Genomic DNA, 12,319 nt, shown 5'->3' with positions numbered 1-12,319 from the left:
CAGCCCAACGCTTTACCTGTAAAAGTGTTTGTTGTTGAGTAAGGGTAGCGAAGATTCCTTTGGGATGGTTTCTGGAAAGAAGGAAGAAGAGGAAGGCCACCTACTGTTCTGGAGCAAGCAGGCTGGATCCTGCTTGAGAGATACAGTTAGGGAACAAAGGGTCTGGCCTGACTCATTTTGTATTCTCTCTGTCTTTGCACGTAAGTTTGTGGTGCTAGGTATGGAACTCAGGCTTCATGGCTGATGGGCAAGCTCTCTGCTGAGCTATAATACCTCCAGACCTATGCTCTGTATTTATTTATTTATTTATTTATTTATTTATTTATTTATTTATTTTTTAACTTAATGTTCTATCATGTAAAAACTCATAACTTAAAAAAAATTAGCTTTGCAGTCACTATTTTAATGGCAGCATACTTGAAACACAGTGTTAATAACCTGGCATAAAATTGAGTATGTGAAAGCATGGAGACTGCCGTTGATTGCTTTCCAGACTCTCATTACAGGTTTTGGAGAAATGGCTTAGCAGTTAAGAGCACTTTCCACTCTTTCAGAGGACCTGGGATTGATTCCCAGCATCTATAGCAACCCACAACCCTTGTAGAGGATCTTATGCTCTCTTTTAGCCTCTACAGGCACTGCATGCATGTGGTACACACACATTTAAGCAAGTATCAGCCATACACAAACAAACACAAGAAACCCCCAAATGAAACAAAATACCAAAACTCCAAATCCCCAAACCACCTAATTATAAGGCAGTAGTTAAGAACACAGGCTCTAGTTGAGTTATCTGGGTACAAATCCTGCTGTTGACCCTTTCCTGCTGAATGACCTAGGACATTCACCTAAGTTCCTGTGCCTTGGTTTCGTCCTGTGTAGGTATGGGGCAGTCACAGAGCACACATCTGTAATAGTAACAGGGGTATTTAGGAAAACAAATCAGGAGCCCTTGGGTTCCTGCTACTCCAAGTGTGGTCTTGTCGTGTCTTATGGAAATGCAGAGGTTCAGATCTGGAACCAAATGTGTGTGTCAGAATCTACATTTTGACAAAAGATGTGTCTCAGACACATTAACGTCTGAGAAGCTGATTTCAAAAAGTGCCTGGAAAATGCCAAATACTGAAAACTGGCATTAACTCCTTTATTGGATCCTATTCGCCTGGTCCAGACCTCTGAGGCTCGTTTCTCGTTTGTGTCAGACAATCTCTCCCAGCATGTCGCATCTGAGGCCAATCACTGCAGGCCTCTGAACTTTAGTCTGTGTTGCGAGAGTCAGGAGGGAGAAATGTCAGACGTGCCTGGCCACCGCTGGTTCTCTGGGATTCAGTCCTGTTCGTCAACTCATACGTTACTAAGCAAGGCTTTAAAAATGATGGTAATCTCTTTTAGAAAGTAGATAAAAATAAGGCCATAGAAGAATGTCCATGAACATCCCTCCAGGTGAAAGCCAAGTAGGCCAGAACTGTAGGATATAAATAAAACATTTTACAAGTACATTTTCTTCTGCCATAGCGTACGTTTGGTAACGCTGTTTGAGGGCTGGCAGGCCCCAGCATTCTACATGAAGTTGCCCTATCTAATTCAACCCTTCCAGGAGAAAAGAAAATAATATTTACTAACTAGCTAACTGCTGGGAATCTCGAAGATCAGTGTGACCGAATGGGGGGCCACCTGGAGAGTTGGTAAAGCACACTTTTGGGTGCCTGTGAGAACTTTGTGGGGAAGACAGGCAAGGGGCCAGGGAGCTGGGTGCAGTCACCTGCCCTGATGTGGGAGGCATCATCATCCTATAAACTGGCACAGGGACAGACAAGCAGAAGGAAGAGCCTTGTGCTCCTGCTCACGGAAGCAGTCCCTTCCTCTAACAGCTTGCTGCCAGAGGACATCAGACTCCAGAGTTTTCAGCTTTGAACACTCAGTCTCTCCAATGAGGCCTTTGATCTTGACCTGGGCCCTGTTGTTGGCCTGACTCTTATTGTGAGGCTTCTCAGAAGCTTCCCGTTTCCTGGATTTCCATGCTACACATGCCACTTAAGACTTCTCTGCTGGTAACCAATCCCTTCTAGTAAATACATATGCACGTCCATAATTTCTTTTAGTAAACACACATACAGATATGCACCCATACCCTCAGACACAAGAGCACAAGCATATACATACACTCACACACACGTAAAAGCACACACACACTCTCCCAGACACATAAGCACACATGTATACTTTCTCTTACACACACACAAGCTCACACACATACTCTCTCTTACACAAGCAGACACACAATCTATCTCACATACACACACTCTTTTACGCATACACACACTTTCACACACACACTTTCTCTCTCTTACACACACACTCATACATATATGCAGGTGTGTATATATGTACACAAATTTACAAATTCTGTTAACTCTATTTTTCAAGAGAATGCCGAGATATAGAAGCTTTCTGTAGTGGGCTGAACAGCATTCCCCCCACAAGGTTTATGGCTACTGAAATTTCAGATTGTGAGCTTATTTGGAAACAGAGGCTCAGGTCAATGACCTCATGAGAAGAAGATACAGCACCCCAGGGAAGTTGGCCATGTCAAGATAAAAACAACAGGCAGCCGGAGCCATTAGGAGCTGGAAGAAGCAGAAAAGGATTATTTCCCAGAGCCTCGAGGGGACCCTGGCTCTGTCCATGCTGATTTTAGTCTTCCCTCCTCCAGAATTACATTAGAATAAATCCCTGTGGTCCTAAGCCAAGTAGGGTTGTGATAACTTGTCAAGGGAGCACTGGGAAGCCAGTGGGTATATTCTGAGGCAGGTTCTTAGGGACCCTGCCCCTTCTGAGGGCTTTCTGTCCTCTGACATCCTTCAGTGCAGTTTGTCCTTTCACCAAGACTGTGACCCCTGGGAGGCAGGAGGCTCATTGAGCCAACACAGCACTTTCCATAGAGTCTTGGCCAACGTGGTCAGTTCATGGTCCTCAAGTATCTTAAATGGTCAATAGTTATGCCTGGACCACCTCATTTGCCAAGGAAAATGACATTCACTTTTTCTTGGGATGAAGATGCTGTGTTGTACATGCGATTTTTCTAGTTTAATATATGTGGAGTCAAGCAGCAGCATGTGAGAATTTCCCATACAATCAGTTTAGCAACTGTGTGTTGAATTTCATGAGAAATGATATTATAGGAGGACAGGAGTATTGGTTGGGTTTGAGTCAAGGTCTTGCTTGGTCCTATCTGGACAAGACTCTCTCTGAAACTCAGTGTTATTAGCAAATGAGGTTAAAACCCCAAGAACTACCTATATCATGGGCATGTTATGAAACTTCCATGAGGTAGCTGTGAAAAGGGTCTCTGGAAGTTACATCAGCAGCAAAATTATGACACAGGTCAGCCATTATCACAGGAGCCACAGCCACACACTTGCAGGGCTTGTGTTATCTTTCTGCTACTGTAAACAAATACATGAAATAACCAACTTATAGGCAAAGAAGGTCTATCATGGTTCACAGTTTTAGAGGTTTCAAGCCATTGCTTTTTGGTCATTTGTCAGATAACATACAACGACAACAGTTCATAGAAAAATTGCTCACATAGTTACTGGGATGTGTTTTGCTATTTTTCCTTTATTTTGTGGTACTGGACATCAAATCCAAAAACAAGCAAAAGTGCAATTGCCACTGCCTATAGCTGGGTTGTGAAATAAATTGAAAAGAAGGGTCTAGGGTTCCACTGCCCTCTTCAGAGGCATGCTCACAGTGGCTCTCTCTGGGACCTACTTCTCAAAGGCCTTTATTACATGGGTCACTGGAGGGCATTCTGGAGCCAAGCCCCGGGGTTTTGATGGGCGTGGGTTAGAAGATTATATATTTTGCCCTAGGTCAGAGATGTTGACCTTTAAGGCAAGTAGATTAAATGGAGATACTCAAGAGTAAAACACTGACAGTTCTTCAGCTCAGCTGGAAGACTGAGAATGCATTCATGATGCATTCTTGATGGCAAGACAGATAGTCCAGCTCTTGGACCTGAGGCTATTAACATGTGTGTGCTCTGGGTCACCTCAGCTGCTTCCTAAGGAGTGAGGAGCTGTAGATGCAAGGGACTAGTTAACTTTAAGATCCACTTCACTGTGAGCAGGATGGCATGGTTGGCCACACGGAAGAATGCTGTTTGCAAAGGGAATAAACAACGCTAGGAACCCTGGTGAAAACATTTCCAGATGGGAGCTTGTTTCATTTCATAGCAAACTCTCTGGAAGGTTCTGCGATTGTGGCAAAGAGTTTGCTCTTAAGTTGCACTTAGCTAGACACAAGAAGAACTATGTCTTTAAATGACTTAATGGGACATTTTCAAGCAACTCAGCGCTTGGCAGACTTCATTTTGATGAGCAGGAACAGGTGGGTGGTTCAGGCTTCTCAACCTTGACTAGATGACCCCAGATGACTCTGTGTTTTCATGATAGCTGCAAGAGAAAATAAAGGTTAATGAAGGGGACTGAGGGGGGTTGTGTGTTGTTCAGGTGTCAGACATGGGATAAATAGATAAATAGGAAGAGGCAAAGTCATGAAAGCTAGGCATCACAAAGCCCTGGGAAGAAGGGAGAAAAAGGGCAGCTCGGGTGTGCTGGCAACTCCAAATGCCTCTTGAGTTCAGGAGCTCGGAAGCAAAACTTCGGTGGTCTGAGTGCTCACACAGTCACGCATGCTTCTGTGACTGAGTAAGACCTCTCTCCTGTAGAATGGTGGGAAGGCTTCCGGGCCTCCTGTGGGTCTACAAGCTGCCTGAGTCCTTTTCTGAGATCTGAGAGGCTTTTATGCTGCTTCAAATCATGTGTAACTTGGATTTGTTTCTGGTTGTAAGCATTTTGACTCCATCTTTCACTCTTTCTCCTGAATCTGTTTTCTTCCTTGTCCTCCTCCCGCTGCTTTCTCTAATCCATGTCTCTGACAGTCTGGGTAAAGTTTCTGGCACCTGATGTGTTTGCCAGGAAAATGACAACTGCTGATGAAGGAGAAACCCTTTCCTGCTCCACAGCCCCAGGATCCACACTTTCATCCCTTGGGTCTGCTGTGGTCTCCATATTCACAGGTGGGAAATGACCAGCTCATGCCTATTGTTTTGGAACATGATTAGGCTCAGTTTAAATTTTTTATTTACTTTTTTTTTTATAATTCACTTTATTTTTCATTTAATTTTATTTATATATTACAACTTAATCACTTTGCATCCCCACTGAAGCCCCCTCCCTCGTCTCCTCCCAGTCCCAGTCACCCTCCCTTTTCTCCCCTTATGCCCCTTCTCTAGTCCCCTGATAGTGGAGAACCTTTTATCTAACCTTAGTCTATAAGGTCTCATCAGGACTGGCTGCATCATCTTCAGAACATTAGGTAATTACTCTGAAATGACAACTAAGCATTCTGGTATTGGGTTTTTAGCCCACATTGCTCCCTGTCATTAGTCTGTTCAACGATCCCCACTTTCACTATGCTCCCTTCCCCCCCCCCCGTGATTGTTTACATTTTATAAAAAGTCAAATCAGGATATAGTTCAACAATCACAAAATCTCCCTCAATCTCCCATTAATATCCCTCTTCCTGCTGCATAATATAAACCAACTTTCCACTTCTGTGCCCTCAGCTACTAGTATTTCTCTGTTGGGCAAACTTTTCTCCTGTGTGAGTGATCTCATTCCTTTTGAATATTCACCCCCAAACACCCCCATTTTCTATATCTTTAATCCTTCTCAAAAATCACATGAATATGCTGTTGGCTTTTTGTTTGATGTAAACTTCTCTTGAATCTACTTTCTTTCTTGACCATTATTTTGTTCTCTGTTACACCAAATTCCTTGAATCATATCTTGCTGGAAAGATGGCTCAGTGGTTAAGAGCACTGTCTGCCCTCCTAAAGGACCCGGGTTCAATTCCCAGCACTCACATAGCAACTCACAACTGTCTGTAATGCCAGATCCAAGGGATCTGACACCTTCACCCTAATGCACATAAAATAAAAATTAAATAAATTATTTTATTTACTTTTTAAAAATAAGATTTGGCTGTATCCCGCCCACTTAATCACATCTTGTATTCCAGAGAATCTGAGGGTGAAGATGGAGCATGCGCTGAAATGCTACAGGCTGCAATGTAATGTAACTGAGGTGAAAGATCTTCACATCAGGAATGTGAAGAGCCAAGTTACCTTCCCAGTAGTATCAAAATGAAGGATTTGTTTTGTTTTCTTTATCTGGAATAAAAACTCTATCAGATTCTCGGATGTTCAGACCTCTCACTGGGCTTATAAGAGGAAAGATTTGAAAACCAGAGTAAGTTTTATATACTGGTGTGTGTCTAGAGGTTCATTTATTTAAAACAGTCTTGACTTTAGGGTTGGAGACATAGCCCGGTGATATATCGCCAACAGTAAGAGGCCCTCGGTTTGGACCACTGTACTTGAAAATCTAACCTGTGCTTTTTTCTTTTCTTTTTCATAACATCATCTTCTCCCATTGTTCTTATCCTTTTTAGACATTTCCATGAGTCCGTCTACATCTTTGGAATGAGAATTTAACAATACATTGTTTTCTCCTTATTGTGGGGTATAAAGCCAATATTCTAACATGCCAAAAGCATTGGGCAATACCAAACTCTATGAGCCCTGTACATACACAAATACCCATAGCAAACTTTCAGTCCTCACTAACAGGAAACAGCTTAACGCTTCTCTTGGGTGTATCTAAATCATCAGTATAAGGTAAAACAAGGGCTACCTAATCCCAAGCACGGTGGTACTGCAGTATGATAACCAAGATGGCTTCTCAGTGACTAATAGGTGGGAAGTTTATGGGAATATACGAGGTGAGGGATAATTCATATTCCAGGTAAGTTGGAAAAGGATGGCTGAGATTTCATCATGTTACTCAGAACAACATGGAATTTAAAATGTATGTTTTGATTATTCCTATAAATCTTTCTGGTTAGTGTTTTTGGCCACTATTAACTATAAATAAAAGACTTATAACTATAAGACACAGGGTCCTCGATCCAGGATGGTGGTTCCCAGCAGAGTCTAAATACCTGGAGCGCGGTGTCCACCAGGCAACGAAGCCACTGTGCTGCTGACTCTGAAATGCCATTGGTGTTTCCCCAGATAGAGGAGGGGACCCCTGCAGCCAGAGTCGCTCGGGGAGGAGAGGACCCCTGAAGCAAGACATGCACGGTACCGCCCTCAGACCTCTCAGGTACTCTGGCCATCCTGAAGATGACTCCGGATTCTCGAAATGTTCAGATCCAGCCTGCGCTTCACAGCTCTCCTAGCTGTCTTGAGGAGACCTGCAGGACCTCACGGGATCACACAGGTCAGAAACTCATACCCTAACTCCCTACCTATAGGTCCAACTGGGACACACCAGCAGAGCAGAGCTGTAGGCCACTTGAGGAGATCCAGCCTCGCCCCTCGCCTACAACCGAGGGCCCCTCCAACATGCCTGAGGAGTGCAGCAGGTTCCAGGAACAACCAGCCAATGCCAGGGACGACCAGATGGCTAAAGGCCAGCCTAAGAACACAGTCAACAAAAACCAGGGCAATTTGGCAACTACTTCTGGATATCTTAACACAGCTGAAACACACACACACACACACACACACACACACACACACGACCTTAAATTTATCCTTATGAAGCAGGTAGAGAACTTTAAAGAGGAAACAAATAAATCCCTCAAAGAAATACAGGAAAATACAATCAAACTAACAGAGGCCTTTAAGGAGGAAACAAACAAATCACTTAAAAGTACAGGAAAGCACAATCAAACAGGTGAAGGAGATGAATAAAATGGTTCAAGACCTGAAAGTGAAAATAGAATCAATAAAGAAAACACAAACTGAGGAAATTCTGGACATGGAAAACTTAGGGAAGAGAACAGGAACTACAGGGGTAAGCATCACCAACAGAATACAAGAGATGGAGGAGAGGCTCTCAGGTGTAAAAGATACAATTGAAAAAAATTGATACATCTGTCAAAGCAAATATTAAATTGAAAAAATTCCTGACACAAAACATCCAAGAAATCAAAGTCACCATGAAGATGAAACCTAGGAATAGTGGCAAAAGAAGAAAGAGAAGCTCCCTGGCTCCAAGGACCAGAAAATATTTTCAAGAAAATCATAAAAGAAAATTTCCCCAACCTAAAGAAAGAGATGCCTTTAAGCATACAAGAGTCAGATTAAGAAATTCATCCTGCTACATAATAATCAAAACATTAATGTACATAACAAACAAAACTATCAAGAGCTTCAAGGGAAAAAGGACAAGTAACTTATAAAGTCAGACCTTCCAGAATCACACCTGACTTCTCAATAGAGACTATGAAAGCCATAATGGCCTGTGCAGATGTCATGCAGACCCTAAGAGACCACAGATATGAGCTCTGACTACTATACCCAGCAAAGCTTTCAATCAGCATAGATGCTTGAAAAGCTTTCAACAAAATCCAACGCCCTTTCATGTTAAAAGTCTTGGAAAGATCAGGCACATACCTAAAGTCAATAAAGGCAATATACAGCAAGGCTATAGCCAACATCAAATTAAATGGTGAGAAACTTAAAGCAATTTCATGGAAACCAGGGACAAGGCAAGGCTGCTAACTCTCTCTGTATCTCTTCAATATAGTACTCAAAGTCCCAGCCAGAGCAATGAGATAACTGAAGAAGATCAAAGGATACAAATTGGAAAGGAAAAAGTCAAAATATCACTATTTGCAGATGATATGATAGTATACATAAGTGGTCCCAAAAATACCACCAGAGAACTCTTATAGCTGATAAACATCTTCAGCAAAGTGGCTGGATACAAGATTAATTAAAAAAAAAAAAGGTAGCCCTTTTGTATACAAAAGACAAACAGGCTAAGAAAGAAATTAGGAAAACTACACCCTTCACAATAGCCACAAATAATATAAAGTATCTTGGTGTAGCTCTAACCAAGCAAGTTGAAGACCTGTATGACAAGAAATTCAAGTCTCTGAAGAAAAAAATTAAAGAAGATATCAGAGGACGAAAAGATCCATTCTCAAGGAGACCAACACCAGAAGGCCTGCTAATGCTCCCATGCCCGCCCATTCCTTCAGATGATTCATGGCTGCAGCAATCCATGATGATAATCCTGTGGCTAGTCCTGCGTCCACTCTGGTAGAATTTACTGTGACAATGGCCACTCTCAGCTGCTCCATCGTAGTATCGAATTCTCCAGTCCAATTACCTAAAATATAGTTCGACAATTGTTTAGACAGATTTGCAGCACAGGAAAAATTCTCATGTTATATGCTAGTGCAGTGTAATGCAGCCATGATCATTCAGGCCTTTACAGCCATTGAAGCAGGACAGTCTCCCCAAGCATGGTTGGCTACCATAAAAAGCTAAAATGTTACGCTCAGGATGCGAGGCTAAGCACTGCACTCAGGGTCAGCCGCTTTGGACCCAGAGAAGAGCATGTCTGATTGCATGCGGGTTGATGCCCCAGGTCCCGCCTCTGAGAAAAAGGTATCGGACGGGTCTGATGCTCTTTGGGTGGATGACACCTAAATGAACATCGGTACAAAGTCCCAATTTATTTCTAATATCAGAGATCAGACCTCTACTCTTGCCTGATGCGTCTAAAACAAAAAGGGGGAACTGTAGAGAGCTGCGGAATGCTATGCCTTAAAGATGAGCTGGTTTCTGCCTTCCACCTTCCCGATGGTGAGTGCCCTCTGTCACGAACAACTCCATATTTGGCTAAGGCTAAGGGTCTGGCTTGCTTCCATGTATGTGGACCTATCTGCATTGCCCATGTGGCACGCCTGGGTTGGCTACCCAGAGGCTATTTAAGCTGTGGGCTGGCTTTCCCCGGGATCCGAGGATTGTTCAATGTTCCTGAATAAACTGCATTGAAAAAAAAAAAGATCCATTCTCATGGATCAGTAGGATTAACATAGTAAAAATGACCATTTTACCAAAAACAATCTAGATTCAATGCAACCCCCATCAAAATTTCAACACAGTTCTTTACAGACCTTAAAAGAACAATTCTAAACTGTGCATGGAAAACCAAATAACCCAGAATAGCTAAAACAATCCTATACAATAAAAAAACCACCCCTGACCTCAAGCTATACTACAGAGCGATAGTAATAAAAACTGCATGGTATTGGTAACAGAATAGTTGATTAATGGAATTGAATTGAAGACCCAGAAATAAACCCACATACCTTTGAACACTTGATTTTTGACAAAGGAGCACAAACCATACAGTAGGAAAAAAACAGCATCTTCAACAAATGGTGCAGGTCTAACTGGATATCTACATGTAGAAAAGTGGAAGTCTATCCATATTTGTCACCCTGCACAAAACTGAAGTTCAAGTGAATCAAAGACCTCAACATAAAACCAGGTATACTAATTCTACTAGAAGAGAAAGGAAAGAACCTTGAACACACTGGCACAGGAGACAACTTCCTGAACAGAACACCAACAGCTCAGGTTCTAGCATCTAAAATTAATAAATGGGACCTCATGAAACTGAAAAGCTTCTGTAAGACAAAAGACACTGTCAATAGAATGAAATGGCAGTCTATAGGTTGGGAAAAGATCTTTACCAACCCTACATCTGACCAAGGGCTAATATCCAAACTATATAAAGAACTCAAGAAATTAAACTCCAACAAACCAAACAATCCAATTAAAAATTGGGGTATAGAGCTAAACAGAATTCTCAACAGAGGAATTTTGAGTGGCTGAGAAGTACTTAAATGCTCAACATCCTTTGGTAATCAGAGAAATGCAAATCAAAACGACTCTGACATTCCATCTTACACCTGTCAGAATGGCTAAGATCAAAAGTTCAGGTGACACTGTATGCTGGTGAGTATGAGGAAAAAGGGGAACACTCCTCCATTGCAGGTGGGAGTGCAAACTTGTACAACAACCTTGGAAATCAAGTTGATACTTTCTCAGAAAATTGGAAATATTTCTACTCAGGATCCAGCTATACCACTCCTGGGCATATACCTGAAAGATGCTCCACCATATAATAAGGACATTTGCTCAACTATGTTCATAGCAGCTTAATTCACAATAGCCAGAATTTGGAAACAACCTAGATATCCTTCAACCAAAGAATGGACAAAGAAATTGTGGTACATATACACAATGAAATACTACTCAGCTATGAGAAACAAGAAATCATGAAATTTGCAGATAAGTGAATGGAAATAGAAAAGATCACACTGAGCAAAGTAACCCATACCCAGAAAAACACACATGGTATGTACTCACTTATCAATGGATTTTAGCCATATAGTACAAGATACATATACTACAATTTACAGACCCCAAAAGATAAGTAACAAGGAGGACCCAAGGGAGGATGTTGAAATCTCACTCGGAAGGGGAAATAGAAAAGACAGTGGAAGTGGCTGAAGAGAGGGAACAAGACAGGAGTCTAGCATAGCTGTCCTCTGAGAGGCTCCACTGCAGCAGATTGAAACAGATGCTGAGACCCACAGCCAAATATTGGGCAAAGCACAGGAAGTCTTTTGGAAAAGTGGGGAGAAAGGATAGAAGGACCTGGAGGTACCAGGAGCTCCGCAAGAAGACCAACAGAACCAACTAACCAGGTCCCAGGATGGCTTGCAGAGACTGAAGCACCAACCAAGGGCCATATACAGACTGGACTTAGACCCCCTACAGAGATGCAGCAAACTGGCGGGCTCCCTTTATCTGAGGAATAGGTAGGGGATGGAAGAAAAGATAGGGAGAGCAGGATGGGGAGGAGAGGAGGGAATGGCCTACGATTGGGATGTAAAGTGAATAATTAAATTAATTTAAAACTGTAAGTAAATGAAATAGTAGAAGATAAAATCAAGGATAAAAGGTGCTGTATTGGGGTTGTTTCTGACATGAACTCAGTGTCTGGCTCTTTGATCACCTCCCCCTGAGGGGGGGAGCAGCCTTACCAGGCCACAGAGGAAGACTGTGAAAGACAGTCCTGATGAGACCTGATAGGCTACGGTCAGATGGAAGGGGAAGAGGTCCTCCACTATCAGTGGACTTGGGGAAGGGGCATGGGAGGAGATGAGGGAGAGAGAGCGTGCAGGATTGGGAAGAGATGAGGGAGGGGCTACAGCTGGGATACAAAGTGAATAAATTATAATAAATAAAAAATATATTAAAAAAGAAAAAAGATTAACAGTAAAGGGGTGGGCAAAAAAAATTGGGTGTTGAGGGTATGGGGCTGAATATATTCAGCATAAAATATATACTTGTATAAAGACATGAAAAATACATTTT

Source organism: Meriones unguiculatus, chromosome 6, assembly GCF_030254825.1.
Source record: "Meriones unguiculatus strain TT.TT164.6M chromosome 6, Bangor_MerUng_6.1, whole genome shotgun sequence".
Classification (NCBI taxonomy): Eukaryota; Metazoa; Chordata; class Mammalia; order Rodentia; family Muridae; genus Meriones; species Meriones unguiculatus.
Note: the sequence above shows the minus strand (reverse complement) of the source record.